The following is a 25820-nucleotide window of genomic DNA, read 5'->3' as shown; positions in this document are numbered from 1 at the left end:
ATGTAATACAGTATTTCAAGTGAAAACTTTGTACAAGCTTGTTCATTCATTAAGCAAATGGACATCGTCAAACCAGTTTACTTTCATCACTCTCAGAGACTGAATAAACAAGTGATTTGTAGTTATTTTTATCAAAGAAAATGTTGATATCTAAAGTCACCTTCAACTTATTTGCCATTTTGAATCATGGCTTTTTTTTTTTTTCTCTCTAGTTACACACTTTCTACATCTAAATAATGAGCAAGCTGTCAGAAACCATCAATTGTCAGTGGCCAGAGTCTGGTGGTCACTTGGCTGCATGCTCACACACACTCAGACCTTCAGGGGCTCTGAAGCCTGAAGCACGATTCAGAGGAGCATCAAAGGCACAAAGCTGTCATGACCATTTAGCTTCATCTCAGGACAGACTAACATCCTATTTCCGTCTCTCGCTCTTCATTTTTTCAAATTACATTCTGTGCGTATGTGTGTGCGGTGATGTGGCTGCATGTATATGTGCTTGTTTCTTAAACTTCAACCACTTTTATGTCCCAGCGGCTGAATTTTACTAAAACAGATTTATTTATGTTATATGAAGGTCACATTAAAACTACTTTGTAAACTTTTTACCGGTACTTTATCCCTTTTTTTTTTTTTTTGCTTTTTTTTTTTTTTTTTTGCTACTTATCAAATGCCTTTTATTTATCTGTATTGTAATTATAATTAATATATATGTATATTACATAATATAATTATAAATATGTATACAGATATAAAGATATAAAGTATTCAATTGTGTGTGTGTGTGTGTGTATATATATATATATATATATATATATATATATATATATATATAATGAAAAAATCACAAAATATTATTTAAAGGTGCCCTAGATTCAAAATTTGAATTTACCTCGGCATAGTTGAATAACAAGAGTTCAGTATATGGAAAAGACATACATTGAGTTTCAAACTCCATTGCTTTCTCTTTCTTATGTAAATCTCATTTGTTTAAAAGACTTCCGGAAAACACGCGGATCTCAACATAACACCGACTGTTACGTAACAGTCGGGGTGTACGCCCCCAATATTTGCATATGCCAGCCCATGTTCCCAACATTATGAAAGGCATTAGACAAGGGCAGCCAGTATTAACGTCTGGATCTGCACAGGTGAATCAACAGACTAGGTAAGCAAGAACAACAGCGAAAATGAAAATTAAATCGTTTCTTACTGAATTCAGGGAGACAAGAGTTGTTTTAAACACTTGCAAGAGTTTTAAACACTTGCAGTCTGTATAATTCATAAACACAACTTCATTCTTTATAAATCTCTCCAACAGTGTAGCATTAGCTGTTAGCCACGGAGCACAGCCTCAAACATCAAAATAAATACTTTACTCACATAATTCGAAGCATGCATTCAGCATGCATGACGAACATCTTGTAAAGATCAATTTGAGGGTTATATTAGCTGTGTGAACTTTGTAAATGTGCTGTAATATAATCGAGAGCTCGTGTGGCAGGGAGCACGCGAATTAAAGGGGCGGCGCGCTGAAAAAATCAGTGCATAGTTAATGAGGCCCCAAAATAGACAGTTAAAAAAAAATATTTAAAAAAATCTATGGGGTATTTTGAGCTGAAACTTCACAGACACATTCAGGGGACACCTTAGACTTATATTACATCTTGTGAAAAAGCATTCTTGGGCACCTTTAATTGTGTATTTGGGATACATAAAACATGGGATAACAAAAATGCTATGAAATTAGCCTTAGCATCACAAAGATGGTGGCTGTTTTTTACTCCAAAAATGTCTTTTCACCACAAAATACTATTAATCATAATACAGATATAAATAGAGAGAAATAAAGATGTCACCTTTGCATTTTGAGGGTTACATATTTCACTCAAGCTGACACTTTTTTGTTTTGAGATTTCCTCTCCTTGTAGTTTCATCTTGACTCATGTTGAATGTGATTTCTCCTGTTTCAGTCAGCCAGAAAGATCTTTGTAATACGTTACTTTCATTCAAGCTCAAATGTCAGGCTTCAGTCTCTGGCTGCTTGTTTCAATCAGACACAAATGTCAGGCAGCTTGTTCCTGCTTCCGCCTGTGCCGTTGGAAGCGAACAGCTGGCTCTGGATTAACCCAAACCCACCGATTCACTCCTTTACACATATGACACACGCATTTCTCATGTGAGGGGAAACCTCTCTCAAAGTCCCCCGTCTTGGTAGCACCACTCAAAGCACAAGAGTTGTTTTTCTCAATGCTGTGTGTTTTTTTTTTTTTTCTTTCTTTCTTTTTCATCTTCCTTTTTACCTTTCGTCTAATATCAACATGTCTTTACCTCACTCACTCTCTTTTTCAGTCTCTTCAGAGTCCTCCTTGATGTTCTGCAATTCTTTTGAAGGTATTACAAACAAAATAACAGCAAGCATCTCACTTTTCCTCTCCCTTTATCTTTCTCAGAGAGAGTTTCCTAAGGTCTTGTTCAATTGACTTAAAAATGAGGCTTTTGTACCTTTTTTCTTACTGACAGACCATAGAGTGTATCCTACATGCTTAGAAACCAGAAACCAAAGCTTTTGTAAATACCATTAACCTTGCTGTAGTAAAGATGGCACAAAAACAAAGCAGGACTTGATTTCCAGAAAATATTCTTTTCCTTTCCTTTCTTGCGCTGTCATGTTTTGAACTGATAACTCATGAACAATCTTTGCGTCTTCCATTGCTGAGCTTAATTTGGCATGACAGTGTGCACGTCTTACTGTTATGATGACTTCAGCATTCAGTTCAAAGACATTTCTCCTAATCTTCCAAACACAGTAAATGGGCGTTTAACCAAAACAAACATTTTCATAGACCAAAAACAAACTCTGTGCAAGTATGTGAAATTCTTGTCCAGTACTTTCCAGTATTTTTTTTATTCATCAGATTGGTCTGTTGGATGTTTAATTGTGCGCACTAATTTCTGTTTATGTTTACATTGAGATTACGTAGCTGTTCTTTGGAACATTCTATTTATCAAAGAATATTGAAAAAAATGTGATAATAATCTAACATTGATAATAATAAGAAATGTTTTTTGAACACCAAATCAGCATATTATAATGATTTCTTAAAAGGATCATGTGACACTGAAGACTGCTGAAATACAGCTTTGACATCACAGCAATAAAGTACATTTTAAAATATATTAAAATATATATCTGTTAACCTCTCAGATTTTCAACTCACTTTGTATTGTTACATTGTTGATAGTTTATGTAATTAAACAATGTTTTCTCATTCTCTGTTTTACTTAGACAGAGACATTTACTTTTATTTGTCAGCAAAACTCTGCCAGATGATGCAAAACACGTCATCCAGTGGACTTTTGACAGCTCTTTGCATTTTTGTGTCAGATCGACAGAGGGTTATTATCAGAAGTTTTTGTAAGTGTAGGTTTATCACTGAAATTTGTATCTTATTTTATCTGCTATTTAAACAGCATTATGGTAAAAATGGAACACTATGGCAACAGCATTCTTACACAATGGCATTTTGCTTCGGAGGGGTTGGGCAGTACTGACAGAACTTAAACACCCATAAGTCACTGGGCACTGCCATCCAGTGCACTCGCACCAGTCTGTTATGGATAAGCTTACCAGAGTCAAATACCACCTTGCTTTAGTAGGAAATACTTCTTAGCAAACTTTTAGTTTTAATGGTGTCAACTTGTATCCAGCGTGGATATAGGCATGTGTGTATGCGTGTGATGCGATCTGAGAAAACCCGTCGGATGTTGCGATGGAACGTTTTCAGTCAAAAAATAGGTTGAATATCTTTTTTTTTTTTTTTTTTTGTCAAAATTGGGTTTTCATTAAATTATCATTCTGGATCATCTAGTCTATCATCTCTGAAAATATCTTGGGAAAATTCACCTGTTAATGCAGAAAAATAGCGATTTATAGTGGCAAAGCTGTCTTTCTCTAACGTTACTGTTTAAGAACACACCCAGCGGAGGTAAAAAAAGGAAAAGAAAAAAAAGGCCATAGCTTTCCCTCTCTTAACACTACAAAGACTATCAAAATAAACCACATAACATGTAGAATGAAGATGTATTAATGCAAATTTCCCATCAGTCCTGTATAAACTATGGCTACGCAAATATTTATTTTTAATACAACGTTATCGTGAGAAGGCGGAGCACGAGAACAACGGAGCTATAATGAACATACATGTTCTAATTATGTGTTTATTAGAAGTTGAATTCAAATAAAATACTGCCAAACTGCCCATACTACTTATGAATAGGATGTCTACTTCATAAAATGTATGAAAATATGGAAAATATGCTTCAGATCACTCAAATAAATGGAAAAAGTGAAAAAGTTTGGTACTGCACCCAAATACATAGTATATACCAGTGGTTCCCAACCTTTTTTAGGCCAAGACCCACCTCCTCTCTGAATCAACCCCCCCATCCCCCATCTCCCAATTTTTTTTACATTTTTTTTTTTTTTTTTTTTTAATTCACAAAAACATTTGTATTTTTAGTGTTATTACTCAACCCCATGTTATTAGTTCTTTAAAGAAGAAACTCAAGATAGTTATTTTTGCAAACATACTTTGCAGACATTCTTTACAACTTAAAAGTAGCCTACTTTGCTCAGTAATACAGTAACTTAAATAAGCACAAGTCAACCTGCCATACCAAATAAGACCACAGGGAGATACCAAAGGACAGAATTTAAAAACTATGCGGCTCCATTCAAAATTATTGACATATAACACATGTAACACCACTGATCCTCTCAAACTTCTCCAAAACACGCTTGTTTGGCGAGCATCCGTTATAAAACACTCACAGTACATTAATTTAGACAACTATGCGGATATATTGAACTGTGTTCATGCAGAAATATGTTATAGCGATCAGTGAGTCGAGAGCGCACATGCATGGCATGTTTGCGCATCAATAATTGCGGACTTGCGCATTCCTAATGTACGACTGCTGTATGTCACTGTAAACGTCTTTACCTTCATTACAATCGGCATCCATCAAAACCTTTTTAGCGACACAGGTTTTCTTTTTCCAATTGAGAGAGTTTGCGTTTTCAGCCACCGTTCAGTCTGTATTTCACAGCAGCATGATGAGAAACGACCTGGGCTGAACCGAAACAATCACAGAATACGTACGAGAGAGTGCGTGGTTTATGTATTTTTTAAATAAATTTAATGTATTAAATGTAACGTATTAATAACTAAATTAAGGAATTATAGTAATATATTTAAATTAATTTTAATTTATCTCGCGGCCCACCTGGAGGATCACTGCGGCCCCCTAGTGGGCCGCGGACCACAGGTTGGGAACCACTGGTATATACTCTATATATAGTCAGGTAGCACCAATTTTTTTTTAATTTATTTATTATTATTTTTTTATCGCCTTTCAACAGCATAGGCAGCCAATTTTTATTGAAACTCCATTTTGCCAGCGGTAAAGTACCCCTTTAAATTGAAATAGTTCACAATAATATTGTTTTTACAGTATTTTTGTTCAAATAAATGCAGACTTAATAAGAGACTTCTTTTAGAAACACAGAACCCAAACTTTTAAATGGTAGTGTATGTAATATAATAGTATACATGTCCAATAAATTCATTTTCATATACAATTGAATATTCGGAATGCACTGGTGGCTGTAATCAAGCTTATGTAGCTAGAAGCTACATAAGCTTGATTACTTGCATAGATTATGTTTTGGGCCAACACATCAAATTCCATATTTGTCATCAAAACACACCAGTTGCTAAATAGATCCAGCTTCAAGTGTTATGCTAAATATAATTGAAATGGATTTAGCAAAACGAGGCTTGCTGTTTTCAATTGAATTCCTCTCTGAGTGTTGAAAATGAGGATATAGATTGTTGTTGTCTCTGAGGATGGTTCTCATGGCTGGAATATGAGATTGGGTTGAGTGGCCCATGCCCGCTTGTCCCCGCTCCATTCTCCCAGTCATCTATTAGCTTTGATTACTCCTGCCTGGGTTGATACGCTCCTGCTCATTGGATAAGCCTGGCGGAACGCTGATGGTCTCCGTGGTGATTTGTTTGCATGGATTAAATGTCATCTTTGGAAATATGTTATTACAGTCAGACTCTGGAGACAGAAACACACATGCTCACTTGGATTTTCTCTCGCTGACACACTCACACATGTGCAGACAGACTGGCTCACACATATCAAGCTAGAAAATGGCAAGAATACATAACTCACTATACGACACACACAGTCTTTCTCTGACATATGGTGTCATATTCAATTTGTATTTGGGAGCAAATAATATGCTTGGTGAAAGTGGCAGAAAGGAAACAGAATATTGAGTTCATAACACAGATTTAAGCCAGTTAGTGCTGGTATTGCTGGAACATGTACTGTACTTTATGTTGAAATGTAGGTGTTTTAGCCAGCATAATATTTCATGTGAAGGTGATTATTGAAGGAAGTCTTCCTGGTTTAAAATAATAGTTATTTATTTTCGGTACAATGGAAAAACTTAAAGGTCCCATGACATGCTACTTTTTGGATGCTTTTATATAGGCCTAAGTGGTCCCTAGTACTGTATCTGAAGTCTCTTTCCCGAAATTCAGCCTTGGTGCAGAATTTCAGCCACTACAAGCCAGTTCCACAGTGAGCTTTCCTCAGGACGTGCCGTTTCTGGGTCTGTAGCTTTAAATGCTAATGAGGAGGAGAGAGGCGGGGCAAGGTGGAGGGTGGGTGTGGCCTTAACCAGCTTGCGGCCACGGTACCATGCACTAATGTTGACAGTGGATGTATCGCAATGGCTTGTAGACTCAATTAGTGTTGCACGATATACCGGTACTAGAAAGGTATTGCGATACCCTGCTTTTAAAAACGGTCCGGTTCTTCATTTTATTAGTACCGAGGGAAAAAAATATATTGTGCTCGAATCTCACTGTAGTAGCTCAACCTTTCCCCGTATGACGACATATAGGGAAGATTCCAGATTGGGTCGTCTGAGCTTTCATTTTCTCAATTTACCCAGAGCTCGGTTTACACCCATCGCCTTTTCTAGCCACTGGGGGACCATATGCAGGCTAGGGGAACTCATATTAATGTTAAAAAACCTCATAAAGTAAAATTTTCATGCCATGTGATCTTTTAACAAACTCATCAAACTCAACAAAACACTGTAAAAGTGGTCCACATGACTTGACAACATGTGTTTATTCCTCAAATGAATGTTTGAAACAACATGAGGCAAAATGATGACAACAAATTCCATGTTTAGTTTTCCAATCTTTCATCATTTATTCACATAAGACTTTGGTTAATATTCCAAACACAAACTAAGATGTTTTTATTGAAACCACAGAGGTTTATGTTTCTCAATTGAAAGTCCAGGTAACCAAAATGCAGATCCAAAAAGGTCATAAAGGCACCTTAAAATGAATCCAAATGAATCAAATGGTTGAAAGTGTTGTGAAGAGAGAATAGATATGATCATTTTATATGATAACAGATTTTATTTAGGCTTTTATTTACACCTAAATATTGATCGAGCACATCACATACTGTATTGTAAACCCGGAAGCTTAAATGTGCCTTATGTGATGCACTGTATGTGTTTATATGTAATTAAAAGCCTAATTCACCAAAGTCTTATGGGTTTGGAATAACATTAGGGTGAGTAGATGATAAAAGAATTTTCATCTTTGGTTGAATGTTCCCTTTCCCTCAGACACTCCAAAAACTGAATTTGACAGTTTAGTGAGTCGGCTAATACACAATCAGACAACATTAAAGCTGTTATAGGGAATAGGATAGGGAAAAATTAAGAAAAAAAATATAATAAAAATGTAATCTAATAAAAATTGCTATCATTAACAATAAAATTTGAATTTAATAAAAATGTTACAAACAAACATTTAAAAAAAAAAAAAAAAACTTTCTTGCCAAAATGTAATTTATTTTAATACCTTTTCTTTTTTCTTTTCTTTTTCTTTTTGTGCTAGGTGAACACTGCTTTTCCTGCAGCCATGTTGAAATTCTTCCCTCCTCTTGTTACAGGTCTCATGAATACTCTCCTCCACACATTAGCTCGCTTTACTATTCTGTTTCCAAGGACCGTGATAGCCAATGGCAGTTGAATATCTGTGTAATCATATGAAGGTTTGGTACACAGGAGCTCATTGACACATTTTCCAGTTTCTCCCAAGAGCTCCTCTGATGAATTCATACCTAGAATCCTCCTTTTTATCTGTGATTACCCAGCAGTTGCTGATTATATTGGGATTTCATTGATTACCTCCTACCCCGCTGTCATTAGCTGCTGTTCATTTCTCCATTTGTTTTTTTTTTTTTTTTTTTTTTCCTGGTATTACCTTGACTTTGACCTTCATGTGTGTGTATGTGTACAGTCAGTATGCATCTCAGTGAAGACAGTGTGTTTTATCCTCTTTTCTCTGTCACTGGGAGATTTCTCTCTGTCTCTCATTGTCTCTCTCTTTCTATTGTTATTGAGTGAATTTCCCAAAAACCTTTCTGAAAGAAAGTGATAATATGTCTAAAACTCTCCCTCATGGCCTGCTTGCATGCCCCAAATAGCTTCGTAATACTCTTATTAACTCTCATTGTGTTCACAAAGACACACACACATACCATCACAATAGGATGGGATCTCTGCAGTGTGTTGTTTAGGCAGTTGTTCAACGTTTGTGAGCGTGCTCTGTCCCCAGGCTGTGAACATTTCCTGACTTTGTGGCCAGTTTAATAATCATATACTCTCCATCATGTTGTTTCAAATGTGTATGACTTCCTTTCTTCTATAGATATTTGGAATGGCATGACTAGCAAAGTAAATGAAGACATAAGTGTAAGGTAATGTGTAAGTATCATGATGTATTGTGCAAATTTAAATTGACTATGAATCAGACCGTTTACACTTTGATAATTAAATGGAACATCATTACATCAAAGTGTAAGAGGAGAGAGAAATGAAAAATCAAGTTGAGAAAGGAAAGAGGAGACTAGATGAAACAAGATGACAGAAGACAAGAGAACAAGAGATGATAGGAAAAGGAGGTGAAAGGAAAATGAGAAGAGATGAGAGGAGACGAAATGAGACTTGTGGAGGTAAGATGAGAGGACATGAGGAGATGACATAAAAGAGGAGATGAGACGTGCACCTGGAAAACTCACACCTCCAAGTTGAGTGTTTACTTGAATGACGTCACACATTCCTGTCAGAAACAAAACACAGAAGTAGCCTAAATGAAACAAAAGAGTAAAATTGTGAACAATAAACCCAATTAACTACAACAGGATTCAAAATAATGAAAATGATTGTACAGGATGTAAAATTAAAAAACTTGCAAAATCCTTCATTTTAATTCACTGCTGATCAGATATGTATTTTAGATTGTAGAAAGACCTATATTATATGATATCTATATTATGAATAAGTGTTTCCATAAGGTTTCAAATCGACATGCACCTTCTAACTCTCCAACTCGTATATCGTTCTAAATTCTGAGTTGTCCACTCGTAAATTCGACTTTGCTCAGTCATTCATGAGCTTGGAATACATAATTACAATATTTCCAACTCCATTTGAAGGCCACAAAAGAGTTGAAAAAGAGGAGTGAAGAGGAGACATTAAACAACATTAAATATTGGGTAATTTTTTTTATTTTTATTAAAAGGAATGCAATAATAATAGATTAAAAGGGATTTAAGGGAATAACGAAAAAGTTACAGGTCTATTGTAGTTATTAAGTAATCAATTTAATCTATTTGCAAAAAATAATTTTTTTTTAAATATAGAACTCAATCTTAGTTGTACGTCTAATATGTCAAAAACGCAAAACATTTTTCATCACATTCAGTTATAAATTACTTGAATCATATCATATTAATCAAATAATAGCTTGTTTTCCATTCAAAACGGTGAAATTTCATAAAAATGTTGAGTAGTTTGAATCTCTGGATATTACTGTCAGTCGCTGAATATTTCAATCATTCAGTCGTCAAATATTAAATGTTTAGCTACTCACTCGCCACTTTCACTGCTAAAACACGTTGGAATTCACACTCATCTTCTGCTAACTGCAAGCCTCACCTTATTTGATTTGATTGCTCACTCATTCTGACAGTGATGAGCACTGTTAGACCACTGAGGCAGACCAGCCTAAAATTTAATATTTAAAACTTTTTTTGTCATCCTAACAACAAACAGAGCAGTGCATAATGGAGTGCAGCAAAGCAGCATCAATAATATCAAATATTGGGGGGACAATTTGGCCATTTTTAAATATGGGTGGGACTTGTCCCCTTCAATGTCTATGATGATTACAGCCCTGAGATAAGAGGAAACTAGAGGAGAGGAGACAACACTATGAATGAACATGGGCCACCCATGCTTATTGGCAATACGTGATTCTGGCTACATTTCTACAAAACATTTCACTGCAGTTTCCAGCTGAGGTTTAGACACCAAGAACTTTTGTTCTTTTTCGCACAAATTATGATTACAGGGACAGATTATTGATTAATAAAGACTTATTTCCACACAGTTCCTTTCACAATACTGTGTTATGAACACACTTTTACCATAGTGCATATTTGTAAACTACATTTTGATGTTTGTATAACCAGCTCCATACATAGCTTTTGTGATGTATAAACTTGCTCATTAGCTCACCTGGAACAACATATATGTCATAATTACAATGGTATACCCCAGCATATAATTCCATGATAAAATTCCCTGTCTTAATAGTGGCGCTAAAGGCATTTGACCATGCTTCAGTTTTTGATGCCTTGGGAGTGAGAATGTGTTTGAGAAAACCATATTAAAGTCTTCAATAGAAGGGATTAAACCAGAACTAACCTTTAGATCTGAACCTCTCAGGAAGACCAGCTGCCCAGACCAACATTCACTTGATATATACTCATTCACACACACATAGTCAGGCCGCTTAGGGGATCACTTCAGGGCATGAAGCTTGACGGCCATCTTAACTTCCCCATTCCACGGCATATCAAATGGAACTCTGGAAGTGTGTGAGAGTCATCTGAAGAATGGTCCATTATCACCGCGTCCCACCACAGCACATCAAAGAGCTCATTCCCCAGTCCTGACCACAGCTACGACTGCCTCTAAAGGACACTCATCAGCGCTGTCACCCCTCTCATGTGGAACTGACACAGAGCAATGCTGTTTAGCTTCAGTTGCAGAGCATGCTGGGATAGCCGCCCGTCCCTTTACATTCAGCAGAGGAGAGGAGGTGAACTCTGCCATCTGGAGTTGGCTAAGGAAGTGCTGCATATTACCACCAGTTACATCATTATACACGGCCGGCACACTCACACATGCTGCCCCAGAATGAGTGTGCTTGCTGAATAAAATTCGCCTTCAATTAGAGGAACCGGGGTAAGTCTCTCAGCTGTACAAATACACAACCAGAAAAAAGGCCTGGGAGAGCGAAGAGAGAAAGAGCTTGTGGAAAAGGAAAAAGCGGGAAAACACTTGTAATTGCTCACGAGCTCATGTTCTGAAGGGCGGGTTTGTGTGTACTCTAAATTATCGGGATTTCTTGTTTTGGTTTGAAATGAAAATCAAGCCATCTGCAGAAGCGTTTTTTCTCGCTAAAACTAGGCAGCAGTTTCTCACATCTTCACATTTACGCTCGCCACCATCTTTAAAATAGCGCAGATGACAGGGAACTGTCTGTGTTTGCTCGCATATTAAAAAGCTGTTGACCTGATGCATGTTGCTCTAGATTCAGATGCGCTCGGGCTTAGTAAACAGGAACGTGTTTTAGTATTCCGAAGAACTCCTCCACCCCTGCAGCTCTCTCTCTCTATCTCTGTAGGGAGCCTAAGCAGTTAGCGGTTAAACAGGCACAAAGACACCCAGCTGGCAGAATGTTCAGACAGCGAGGAGAAAGATGGAGAAGGGAGGTGCGTGGCAGGTGAGGATCGGATTGTAATTGGACCGAGAGGAACATGGAGTGATGGGGAAAAAGGGCTACGTAACAGCAGAATTCAGTTGTCAGTCATGTTTTAGTGCGGTAAATATAGTTAGGTTCACACGCGGTTCGGTTATACGCAAGTGTGACAGCCGAATTCTGCAACCAGGGAACTCGCTTGTGGAGTTTTGGTAACTCATAGATAGCGAGATATAAGCAGTGTGTCATCGGAGGGTTTTAGATGTTGGAATGGGCAATGCTACACATTTTTTACTAAGTAAAAGTGGCTCAGTGGGTATCACTGTCGCCTCATAGCAACAAGGTCCTCGGTTCGAGTCGTGGCTGAGCCAGGAGACTTTTCTGTATGGGTTTCCTCTGGGTGTTCTGGTTTCCCCCACAATCCAAAAAAAAAAAAAAATGTAATGGAGAGGGTTGTGGACCTCCCCAACCCCGGAAAAATCATTGCTTGCGTATGGCAAGAGATGGCCATAGAATCACCAAGAGTCTGATAAGACTGAAATGGTTAATGAGAGAGAAATCGCCACAGGTCACCGTGATTTTGCCAAGTAAGACATGTTCCTGGATCAACATATTTTGTTGATCCTGGAACAACATACCTGTCCGAAAATTTAGTCTTAATCCTATTCCTATTCCTACCCCTAAACCTAATCCTACTCATAACTTATCCCTAAAATCAGAGGGGAAAGATAGGTGAATAACATTGATGTAGAAGCACCTAACCCTGGTTGCAAGCCTAAACTTGACATAAACGGTAAACATGTCCCTCAAATCTGATTGGTTGATTGGAATGTTGTTTGTCAACAAAGATGTTGATCCAGGAACATGTCGTACTTGGTGAAATCACATTCACCAATCAGTTACTGTTACAAATACCTAAAGGAGTTTAGGGTTTAATATGGTCTGTTTTGCAAATTATCAAGATTTTTTTTTGTTGTTTTGTTTAGAAATTATTCACAACAAAAGTCTCTTTAGCTCAAAGTATACTACGTCCGCACACCCTGTCCGTGTGCAGCCCAAATTTCGAGATCGCGCGGGCGGTGCGCGTGCAACTGCGCATGCGCAAGCAGGACAGAAGAGTCTACTAGGTGGTAATATGCACAGTACTGAGCATAGTGTGCAGTCATCGAAGAAGAGTGTGGAAAGAGCGATTCAAAAACAACACGCTTGAAACGAACTTTACGAGCGTTTGCACAAAGAGATCAGAAAGTACATAGCATATCCTTTTCCATCGTTTTTGATTCTTGTTCTCTTGGTGTATCTTCTGATCTATGTTGCAATGGTGGATGCACTATTTTTCTTTTCCGATCCTGCCCAGTGAATGTCCTGTTGATGACACAACTCAGTATTTCCCTCTGATGTCTGGTAGAAAAAAATTGTACTGCGCATGTGTCGAACTCGGTCAAATTGAAGTATACCTGAGCCTTTATGCTCACCATTTATTTGACCAAAAATACAGTAAGAACAGTACTGTGCAATTTAAAATAATTATTTTCTATGTTAATATACTTAAAAAATATGTATAAAATATTTAAAGAGGAATTTTCAGTTCAGAATTTTTCAATTTCAGTCTTTACTCTAGTGTCACATGATCTTTCAGAAATGATTCTAATATGGTGAGTTGGTGCTCATATTGTTGTATTATTATCAATGATTAAAAACAAACAAACAAACAAAAAAACACTTGAGCTCCTTAATATGTTTGTGGAAACCATGATACATTTTTTTTCCATATTTGAAATAGAAATCTTTTGTAACATTATAAATGTCTTTACTGTTACTTTTTTTGATCATTTTTATTGCGTCCCTCCTAAATACATTTTTTTTTTTTTTTTTAAATTAAAAAAAAAAAAAATCAAATTACTTTCCTGTGAATGTCTGATAAAGTAAATATCTGATATTTACTTTTATAACTGTTACTTTGGTTACAGGTGGTATTCACAACTATCGCATTAATCAAGAAGGGGCTTGACACTGGTTGTTTGTACGGACTGTCATGGGAGAATTCGAGAGTCACACCTGTTAGTAAGTACGGATGTCAATCCCAAACACTGACTGTGTGAATGTAGCCAAGGTGGCAGAGAGAGAAAGAATTTAGAAGGAGAAAGAGATAAAAAAAAAGTGAAAAAGAGGGAAAGAATTGGGTATTAGCTGAGGATCAGAGAGTGTTAAGGGGAAAACGCACTAGAGGCAGAAACATAGGAAAGAAAGAAGGTATTAAGTGGGACTAAGATACTATGAGTGAGAGTTAGAGGGAGGAAGAGAGGGAGTGAGGGAACAGGGATGAGGAGGTTGTTTGAATGGGAAAGGTGGCAGAGAGCTGATTTGAGGGCATAAGGATGGGCTTAGCACAGCTGAGCTGTTCGAGCTGCATATCTGAGACGGAATAGAGGATTCCTGGAGTTTCACTTTAATTCCATTAACACAAAGCCATCAGAGGCAAGATGGAGGCATCCACCTGGGGAGAACTAAACCTTCTCTGACTAAATCTCACACTGGTTTTCTGTGCCACAACCACACAACAGACTAATGCAGCTTGTGACTCTACCCTTTCAGTCTTTTACAGGACTATCCTGAGTTAAGTACAGCTTATGGTCTACGGGCTACATTTGTGGCGTGTTGCTGAATTGGAAATACCTAACAACAGAACACAACATTTTACTTCTAAAAAGGTTTTTGGTTACATTATACAATAATGACCCATTCATTAACATTAGTTAATGCATTAGCTAACATGTAAACTAATTACAATTCAATTCACATTTATTTGTATAGCGCTTTTCACGATACATATCGTTTCAAAGCAGCTTTACAGAGAACGCATGTCAACATTACAATTTAAAGAATGCAGTTAGCAAATAATGTAATAATTTAGGCAATTAATTTACAATCACTGTTAGCAGTTTAACTGAACGTAGAAGCAATGAGTTCCTGGAAAAATGAATTGCATATTAACAATAATTAGGATATATAGAAATTTGGGAATGTGCATGTTGATCCAGATGATTGCGTCTTCTGAAGTCCTCGCAGGAGTTGGCGCCGTCTCTTCATAGGTGTTGGTCATCTGAGGTCTTCTTAAGAGGCAGGATCCAAACTGAAGAGGCTGGATCCAAACTGACAATTACAAGCAGTAAAAATAAATTTCTTATTGTTTATGTTAGTTCACAGCACATTGTTAACAGATAAAACTCTTTTTAAAAAAATGCAGTAGAAGTATGTAGAAGTATTGTTTATAGTTTGCTCAGGTGTGTAAACGTAAATTGTCACCAAGTGTGTTTTTTTTTTCTTTTTCTTTTTTGGTCACATTACTATTAAATGTGTGAAAATATAAATTGTGTATAGGATACTTAAAATATTAAATTAGCCATAGCAAGACAAAAACATGCAACCATTTTACTCCAAAAAATTAAAAGTAATTTCCGCCACATAATGTTAACAAATATTTTAAGACTGATACTGTATTTCAGATTTCTGTTTCCCTAAATTTGTAAAAATGTGTTCACAGTAATCTGCTCACTTTGGAAGTCTATATGAGGCAAGGCAGAGGGTTTAAAGCAGAAATATGAAGCTTGTAGTTTTGATAAACCACTATTTCAGTAAATGTGTTTGTTATTGAAGTTCTAAATCGTCCTTTTGAAGTGGAGCAACAGTACATTTCTAGGTGGATAGGCTTTCTGTCTTATGCAAGACTAGAATTAGTACATCCCAAATCACAGTATGTGGTCCATCCATGCATGCAGTTTGCTAATATTGCCCCCAACCCCTTTTTGGTGAGAGGAGTAGCTCTTAGACTACCCAGAAGTTGTGGAAAAATTGCAAGGAAGTTGCAGTTTTAAGAAATTAATTTTATAGTAATAATTTTAGCTAAATGCTAACACATATATATATATATATATATATATATATATATATATATATATATATATATATATATATATATATATATATATATATATATATAGTTGTGCTGCTTAATATTTTTGTGTAAACAGTGGAACATTATTTTGATCATAAAAAGTTCAGAAAAACAGCATTTATTTGAAGTATAAATATTTAATAAATGCCTTTACTGTCACTTTTGCTGAATTTAATGCATCCTTGCTGAATAATAGTATTAATTTCTTACAAAAGAAAAATTGTACTGACCCCAAACTTTCGAATGGAAGTATAGTATGCATGTTGTATTCACTAATGTTTAGTATGAATCCTGATGTTCTCTGCATAATCCTTCATAGCACCGATAACACTGGTTACAGGCATGTTTAGTGTGTGTGTGTGTGTCTGTGTGTGTGTGTGTGTGTGTGTGTGTGTCAGGTGTCTGTACGATAACTGTAAGGGACGGTGAGACCGGTGATCAGAGGTAATCTTAGCTTCTGGCTACACTTTAACTGCTCTGTCAGCTTACAGCCCCCCACTGACTCGACCCTCTTTCTTTCTTCTTCCTTTGTTCTCTCTCTCTCTCTGTCTCTCTCGCCTGCTCGCTTGCTGCCATTTTAGTCGTCTCTATTGAGTAAGTGTGCCTCAGCTTCATCTATTTGTCTCTACAGGTATAATTTCTACTGTCATATTTCGTCTTTTTGTATGAAGAACTGTCAGTCACTTTCATGGTTCTATATTTTTACTCTCTTTCTGTCTTTTTCTCTCTGCGTGTGATGGGTGAATTAATCAGCAGTTGCTCTGGGCATACCCTGAGTTTGACTGGCAGTTCTGTCTGGTCAGCACTCAGAGGACAAGGCTATAACTAACACCTCGGGTCAATACACACTCACAGACGCACACACATGTTTGTAACATACACACATACACACACACACTTACAGGTAGCAGTAACTAGCTGGTTTAAAGAACTGCCTGGGGTGCAATCAATACAGTTCACATGCATGGGAAATTAGAGGAGATCTCTGTTATACACACATATACACACTTTGGTCTTGTGCCATGCTGAAGCCTTCAGCTTTCCAATGATATATAGACTCAACTATGTCTTTACCCTCACATCACCTGGACGTTTTTTTTTTTTCTCTCAAAGCTCAAAGGGAGCATGTGATTGACACACCTCCGATGGCTGGAATTCAGTTTTGAAAATCCCACATTTTCTATTAAAAATGGTTTTATGTACACACTACCAAAAGTGTGGAGTCAGTAAGATTTCCTTTTTTTTTTCTTTTTTTTTTTTTGAAAGGAATTTAAACTTTTATTCACCTAGGATGCATTAAAGCTGCTGTCTAACTTTTTTGTCTTCAAAATATATATATTTTGAGAGAGAGAGAAGTAGCTCCAGCTACAATGTTCTTCCACAAGACGCATGCAGTTCTGTTTATTAACCACTAGAGCGCCAAACGTCACGGACTGCAGTTTTAAATTCTTAAATAAATAATTTAAGACATTTATAATGTTACAGAAGATTTCTATTTCAAGAAAATTCTGTTCTTTTTTTAAATATCTTTAAAAAAATGTATCATGGTTTGCACAAAAATATTAAGCGGCACAGCTTGTTTCTTGAGCACAAAATCTGAATATATTATAATGATTTCTGAAGGACACTGAAGGCAAATTCAGCTTTGCCATAACAGGAATAAATTACATTTCAAAATATCTTAAAACAGAAAAGAGGAGTTTTAAATTGAAATAATATTTCACAATATTACCGTTTTTTTGATTAAATAAATGCAGCTTTGGTGAGCATAAGAGACTTCTTTCAAAAAAAAAAAAAAAAAAAAAATATATATATATATATATATATATATATATATTTTTTTTTTTTTTTTTTTTTTTTTTGAAAGAAGTCTATATATATATTGATTGATTGATTGCTTGTCATTTCTAGTTAAACTGTAATTTTGACTATTTGCTATTGTTTATGTATTCTGGATATGTAAAATGTGAACTATAAAATTAGCCTTAGCAAGACAAATGATATTTTATTCCAGAAATGTTTAAAATGGTATTTTCCACCAGATAATTAAATGCATAATTTGTGATGTGGTTGAAGTGTTGTGGTTGATTGGTTATGGAAATGTGTGCGTTAGTGAACTTTGTAAGTAAACTTGTTGTTTTGGTTAGTAGACTGAAAGAGTTTGTTTTTTTTAAAGTCTAGGGGGCCAAAAGTACCCATATCCTGTCAGTATTTCAGAGTATTCAGTGAGAAATGTAGTCTGGGACATGATTTTACCCACCAGGAATTGTTTCCATCTTCAAAAGTGGCCATAATACCAGAGTGGAGCCACACTTGAATGTGAGTCTACTAAAACAACGTCTAAATAGCCGTTTTGTCTATTGTTTACGTAATGGCTGGCGGAAAAGAAAAGTTGTCATTTTAAAATAGCGATACTTGCCTTAGGAAACACCAAATATATATACAAACATGGGGTCAGTTTACATTTTGCTCTTGATTTGACCACCGAGAGAGAATCAAAGACGCCCATAGAGGTCCACAAACTCCTTAGAGTCCTCATCTAAACTCCTCCCAGGGAACCACAGAGCTACATGAGAGGAAAAAAGACACTCTGAAAAAAAAGAAGAGAAAACCAGATAAACTGTTGAAACAGACACGAAGAGACTATGAAAAACAAACAGCGCAAGACAGAGAAATACCATTGGATAATGAAGAGGTAGAAACACTCCAGAATCCTTTTTTAAGCAGGATTTGCGAAATAGGACACAAACGGAATGCTTGATGTCCCCCGGGCCTGTATTTATAAGAATCACAACAACGGGACAAAAATGGCGACCAGAATGCACACGAGGGACAGAATGTTCAAACTCTACCAAAACACACATTCATCTACATACACGCACACACTAGGGATGTTGTGTAGGAACACCATCAAACACACTCTCTTCCATAACATACTAATCATCCATTACTATGAAAAGGAGAGACGAGAGCGATTTGCATAAAGCCGTGAAGCCACAAAGTGAAATGAAGGATGGCTTGGAAATGAGACGGTGTGCCAGAGGTAGTATATTTACATTTAAAGCATTTAGCTTGCCACTTAGCACACGAGCGTCGCCTGTCAAGACTCTTAACGCTGACGGATAACCGCCGCCGTTTGACGCAGGACGTGCGTCAGATATGAATATCCACGCTGATGCAGCAGAAGCGCTAGGAATGTTTAGGCCTTAGTGACGTTCGTTTGGCACGGATTATCAACTAGCGTCCAAACGATTAGATACATGTTCCTCAGCCTAAAGAGAGATGTCATACAGATGATTTCATAAACATCAATCAAGGTGCAAATTGAAATAGACTCTAGGTAATAAAGCATGGAGCAGCCACATTTCCACTGCTCTCCAATTTATCCTTTTGTGGCTAATACTGCACACTTATATATGTATCTGTTTTCAGACAATATTATGAAGATTGATTGATTGATTGAACGAGCGAATGAGCACTGGATATATATCTGCCAAGATTGGATATTTAATTGTTTGCTCATTTTCTCTATTTTTACATTTAGATTATGTTTGCTGTCATTTAATGCTAATAGTTAATCTTTAAACACACAAAATGAACACTTTTAAATATAATCTTTAGCAAATCTTAGCATAAATATCCATTTTGTCATACTAAACATAATTGTAATGCCTAAATTCATTAGCTTTTTAAGCAATTTGTTTTAGTTTTTAGTGCAATTTTGTGCATTTTAGAGAATTAATGTTTTTATTTTGATAGTGTAATTTTGGCCATTTATTGGTTATTGACCATAACATTAAAATAATTGTTGTAATCGATTAACATTTAATATTGGCGCATCCCAAGTATATTTTCAAGTTATTTTAGTATTATTTATATACTATTATAGTATAATTCAGCTTTATTTAAGTTACCAAAAATGATTTGTAATAGTTTACAATAACATTAATTAAATGAAAAAGTTCATAATTTGATAGTTGACAAGAACAACACTGGTTGCATCAAACTTGAACAGGCCTTAAAGGTACAGTTCACCAAAAAATGAAAATTTTGTCATTAATTTACTCACCTTCATATTGTTCCAAACCTGTATGAATTTCTTTCTTCTGTTGAACACAAAAGAAGATATTTTGAAGAATGTCGGTAACCAAACAGTTGACTTCCAAAGTTTGTTCGTTTTTTTTTTTTCCTACAAGTACATCAAGTGTTTGGTTACCGACATTCTTCAAAATGTCTTCTTTTGTGTTCAACAGAAATTCATACAGATTTGGAATAAATGATGACAGAATTTTCATTTTTGGGTGAACTAACCATTTTAATGGACTGTTAATATATTCTATTTATAGATGTTCGTTAATGTTAGAATAACCTGAGTCAAGTGTTTTTGATAAGGTGGTGTGTGTAGTTTGGTCCACTGCCCTCTCTCTGACCTCTGCTACAATGGTTCTTTGTACTGTGGGTTGTAGATTGAGTATATTGAACACGGAAGTGTCCATTAATGTCTGAATGTGTAGCCACAAGAGCTGAGAGGGGTGTGAGAGTGTGTTTATGCGTTCCAGACAGCTTACTTTACAATTGTGAAGGGTTTCAGATAGAAGCAAAGGTGAATATATATGTGCAGTCTTTACTGAATGACCAGTGGTTTAAAAAGGCCATTCATACAATCATGTTAAAGTGATGAGGTGATGAAATGGCTGGACTAATTGCCATCCTGAAGAGAGAAAAAAGAGACAAGAAGCCCTTTCATAAGGCTAAAGAGTTATATTACAGCTTCTGACATTGTGCTTACAAAAATCAATCTCTCTCTCGTTTTTTTTTTTTTTTTTTTTCCCTCACGCTTTCTCACACCCACACACACATGCTGGTGGTAATTCTGCTTGACATACTTAGGGCCATATGCTTTACATCACCGAGAGCCTCTGTGATTGTGGCCTCTCAGTGGTTTTCATTGCTACAAGAACATTTGAAACCCATCAGTGAGACACTAACAAGGCATGCCTTGTCTGTTTAGATTAGGTTTGAAGTGACATACGATTTAAGACCATCTTTCTTTCATAATTCTCAGTCTTATACTCAGAGACATTGATACTGGTCTAAGATCAGCCCATACTCAACCCACACTGTCACATGCTGTTCATCAGCCGCTGTCAGAAAAAAAAATCATGGATTACGAGGCTTTAATGCATGATCGCAAGGACAGAATTTCCATATGATGTTCCAAAACCCAGTGGCATCCCTTGGATCAGATAAGGACCACAGATCATATGGGAATTTCTGTCATGTTTCATTATAAGAACATGTGTGCTGTCATTACACCTTCCCTTTTGTGAACACATACTGTATACTGATCTACTACAGTTTTTTTTTTTTCCCCCTTCTTCAGGAACTTTTCTTTACATTCCAGCTGGGGAAACTAGAAATGTACAGCTGTTGGGAAAGCACATGCAAACTGGAATTTACATAGTGCAAAATAAAGCAGAGCAATCTTTTTTTGTAACTTTTAATGTAACATTTACACTTCCATTCAACAGTCTGCATTTATTTGATAAAAATACAGTTAAAATAGTAATATTTTTCAAGGATTCTTTTATGAACAGCATTTATTTGAAATAAAAATCTTTTGTAACATCATAAATCTTTTTACTGTCACTTTAGCTCAGTTTAATGCATCCTTGCTGAGTAGAAGTTTTTTAAGAAGATCTTACCCAAACTGTAGTTTAATTTGGAATTAGGTAGTATTACTTTACTGAAATACGGAAATAATGACCACATGGGTTCTTATAAAACTGGAGCTGTTAGTTTCATGTGTTAATATTGTGTAATTACTTGGAACATTATAATGTGATTAAAATGATTTTGATAAATAATTCTCCCTGATCTGTGTATTATAATGTGTTAATATAACATATGCATGTTTTTCACATACTTGAAGTAGAAAAAAAATGTTTCCGTTACAGTGTGTTGGTGTTGCACATGACATTCATTTCCATCCTGTCCTGTATCAGTTTTAGAAGATTATTATATTCGACACGAACACATGTAACTACTTTTGCTATTAGTGCTCACCTACTCAGAAAACAATCCAGTGTTTCAGAAACTGCACTAATATAATCATTTCCAAAGCGCCATGCTTGAATGAACACACTGTGAACTTAAACTCTTGTCCTGCACAAAGACACTCTGTTACCTTGTTTTTTCTATTTCCCAGCATTCCATGCTTCATTGAATCTCTCTCTCTCTGTGTGTGTGTGTGTGTGTGTGTGTGTGTGTGTGTGTGTGTGTGTGTGTGTGTGTGTGTGTGTGTGTGTGTGTGTGTGTGTTAGAGTGGACTGTGGATCCCCTGTCCTGAAGGAGACAAATTGACTGAAGTCTGTAATTAGTTTAATGGTTTTAATGGGGAGCTCATTGGCTGTAATCAAAGTTAAACTGTTTGCACATTTTTAGCTTAAACTCTGCTCTATAATCTGCTGACCTGGAGAATGCTTCACAGGTCAATGAGTTGTGTCGGTGTGTGTCAGTTTTTTTTTTTTTTTTTTTAAGATTTGACTCTATATAGTATTTCCTTACTCACTCATGAAAATTCACTAAACATTAGGGTTGCACTGGTATTAGAATTCTGGCTGATACCAATAAACAATTATTTTCATTTAATGACTGATATTAAAATTCTGTACTTTTCTGTACAAAATGAATTTAGGCACCACAACATTACACAACAATAATGTACAGTATAAAAAATAATAGTCATTTTAAAAAGTGCTAAAAACATGTCATATTATTTTTTATTATTTTTTATAGAAAATATTAGAGTGTTGGATCTACATTTAATAAAGCGATAAAAGTGTAAGATAAAAAAAAAAAAAACCCTCTCATTTCATTACCGTAACATTCTAAAAAGAAAAACACAATTTAATGTGAAAAGCTACACATATGCTTGTTAGGGCCCAAGCGAAAATTCGCGCAGGGCCCTCTTGTTCTTCTAAGGATTATTAGGGCCCAAGCGAAAATTCGCGCAGGGCCCTCTTGTTCTTCTAAGGATTATTAGGGCCCAAGCGAAAATTCGCGCAGGGCCCTCTTGTTTTTCTAAGGATTATTATTATTATTTTTTTTTTTTTTTTATTATTTTTTTTTTTATTTTTTTTCCGTCTTCCGGGGCTTTTTGGGGGCCTTAACATGCTCAAAAACTCTTGAAAATTGGCACACACATTGGAATCCGCGGCCAACAGGGCCGGGCAGAAGCTGGTACCCGGGCGTGGCAGGGGGCTCAACAGCGCCCCCTTGAAAAAGGTCTGAAAATTTGGTCCATATATTAAACACGCTTGCACGTATTAGTCTGAAACTCGGTACACATATAGACCTCATCGGGCCGAACAACTTTCGTGCTCTAAGTTAAACGTCACGCCAACAGGAAGTCAGCTATTAAGGGTTGTTTGAAAAACGCATGCTCTGGAATTTGATATACTCCTCCTAGACGATTAATCCGATCGCCACCAAACTCGGTCAGCATGAAGTCAAGACACTGATGATTAAAAATTGCCAGGGGATTTTTGATATCTCGAACGGTTTGTCCGTGGCGAGGCAACGAATTTATGGCGAGAAAAAGGAAACAGGAAATGTGTTATAACGTCTGCATACATATATTGATCTTTATGAAACTTCACAAGTGTGTTCGTTATAGGAGTCTGATCACATGTATGTGACTATTGTGAGTCAAAGTTATAGCGCCACCAACTGGCAGCAGGAAGTGTATCACTTTTTGAAATGTTTTGAGATCACCCTCTTATTTTTACCTGATTTGCTTCAAACTTCATCAGTGTAATGTCAATACACAGCAGATGTAGACCTATGACAGGATTTTTGATATTTGAAATATTGTTGCCATGGCAACAGGTCAAACTGTAATAATATTCTTGAGTGTTTTTGAGGCTCTTAACATGCTTCAAATTGCATGAAACTCGACACACACATCAATATTGTCAACCAGTAGACATGGACAAAGCCATAGAAATGGGCGTGGTGGAGGGGCTCAGTAGCGCCACCTTTTGACAAAAGTGGGGGGTTTGTTTTTCCTACAGTCACCAAACTTGGTACACATATTGTTCTCATCAAGCCGGACAATTTTCTAATTTACATTCATTAGCTCCGACCAACAGGAAGTCAGCTATTTTGGTTTGAATGTTAATTTTTTGAAAAAACAGGCTATGAATTTTATACTACTACTCCTACAGGGTTTATCCAATTTACACCAAGCTTTTTTTAACTTGTTGCTAACACATTGAAGTTGTTTAATTGCAAACGGATTTTGGATATCTCAAACGGTTTGGCCGTGGCGAGGCAACGAATTTATGGCAAGAAAAGGGAAACAAAGTGTTATAACTTCTGCATACATTAATTGATTTTGATGAAACTTCGGCTTAGTCTTCGTTGTACAAGGCTGATCACATGGATGTGACTATTGTGATTCAAAGTCATAGCGCCACCAACTGGAAGCAGAAAATGTGTCACTTTCAGCATACATTGAGATCACCCTCTTATTTTTACCTGATTTGCTTCAAAATTCATCAGAATAATGTTAAAACTTGGCACATGTAATCCTTTGAAAATGGGCAGGGAGGAGGGGCTCTATAGTGGCACCTTGTAGTGCAGTAAATGTGGAGTGAATTTGACATAGTCCTTTGATGTTTAACCGTTTTAAGTGCCTATTGCCCGCTGTGCACAGTTGCCCTGAAGCCACCGGGGTGGCGGTGCCACCGGGCTTGGGCCCGCCATCGCTGCTCGCAGCTATATTTATTATTTTTTTTTTTTTTTTTTTTTTTTTTTTTCCGTCTTCCGGGGCTTTTTGGGGGCCTTAACATGCTCAAAAACTCTTGAAAATTGGCACACACATTGGAATCCGCGGCCATTAGGACGCCGGAGAGGCTGGTACCCGGGCGTGGCAGGGGGGGGCGAACAGCGCCCCCTTGAAAAAAGTCTGAAAATTTGGTCCATATATTAAACACGCTTGCACGTATTAGTATGAAACTCAGTACACATATAGACCTCATCGGGCCGAACAACTTTCGTGCTCTAAGTTAAACACCACGCCAACAGGAAGTCAGCTATTAAGGGTTGTTTGAAAAACGCATGCTCTGGAATTTGATATACTCCTCCTAGACGATTAATCCGATCGCCACCAAACTCGGTCAGCATGAAGTCAAGACACTGATGATTAAAAATTGCCAGGGGATTTTTGATATCTCGAACGGTTTGGCCGTGGCGAGGCAACGAATTTATGGCGAGAAAAAGGAAACAGGAAATGTGTTATAACGTCTGCATACATATATTGATCTTTATGAAACTTCACGAGTGTGTTCGTTATAGGAGTCTGATCACATGGATGTGACTATTGTGAGTCAAAGTTATAGCGCCACCAACTGGCAGCAGGAAGTGTATCACTTTTTGAAATGTTTTGAGATCACCCTCTTATTTTTACCTGATTTGCTTCAAACTTCATCAGTGTAATGTCAATACACAGCAGATGTAGACCTATGACAGGATTTTTGATATTTGAAATATTGTTGCCATGGCAACAGGTCAAACTGTAATAATATTCTTGAGTGTTTTTGAGGCTCTTAACATGCTTCAAATTGCATGAAACTCGACACACACATCAATATTGTCAACCAGTAGACATGGACAAAGCCATAGAAATGGGCGTGGTGGAGGGGCTCAGTAGCGCCACCTTTTGACAAAAGTGGGGGGGTTAGTTTTCCTAGAGTCACCAAACTCGGTACACATATTGTTCTCATCAAGCCGGACAATTTTCTAATTTACATTCATTAGCTCCGACTAACAGGAAGTCAGCTATTTTGGTTTGAATGTTAATTTTTTGAAAAAACAGGCTATGAATTTTATACTACTACTCCTACAGGGTTTATCCAATT

General features: G+C 36.6%; 1 long non-coding RNA gene across 3 annotated transcripts in view; it reads left to right on the top strand.

Moving 5' to 3' along the window:
• LOC125272487 overlaps nucleotides 1-25820 on the top strand; it is an 84803-nt gene that overhangs the window by 29961 nt on the left and 29022 nt on the right. For 2 of the 3 annotated variants that reach the window (XR_007185853.1, XR_007185852.1), the window contains exon 3: nucleotides 13913-14006. The exons of the other annotated variant lie outside the window; for it this stretch is intronic. This is a non-coding gene — a long non-coding RNA (uncharacterized LOC125272487). The remainder of the gene's footprint in view (nucleotides 1-13912; nucleotides 14007-25820) is intronic. 3 annotated transcript variants of the gene reach the window in all.

Source organism: Megalobrama amblycephala, linkage group LG7, assembly GCF_018812025.1.
Source record: "Megalobrama amblycephala isolate DHTTF-2021 linkage group LG7, ASM1881202v1, whole genome shotgun sequence".
NCBI lineage: Eukaryota > Metazoa > Chordata > Actinopteri > Cypriniformes > Xenocyprididae > Megalobrama > Megalobrama amblycephala.
This window is presented reverse-complemented; position numbering and strand designations above follow the sequence as displayed.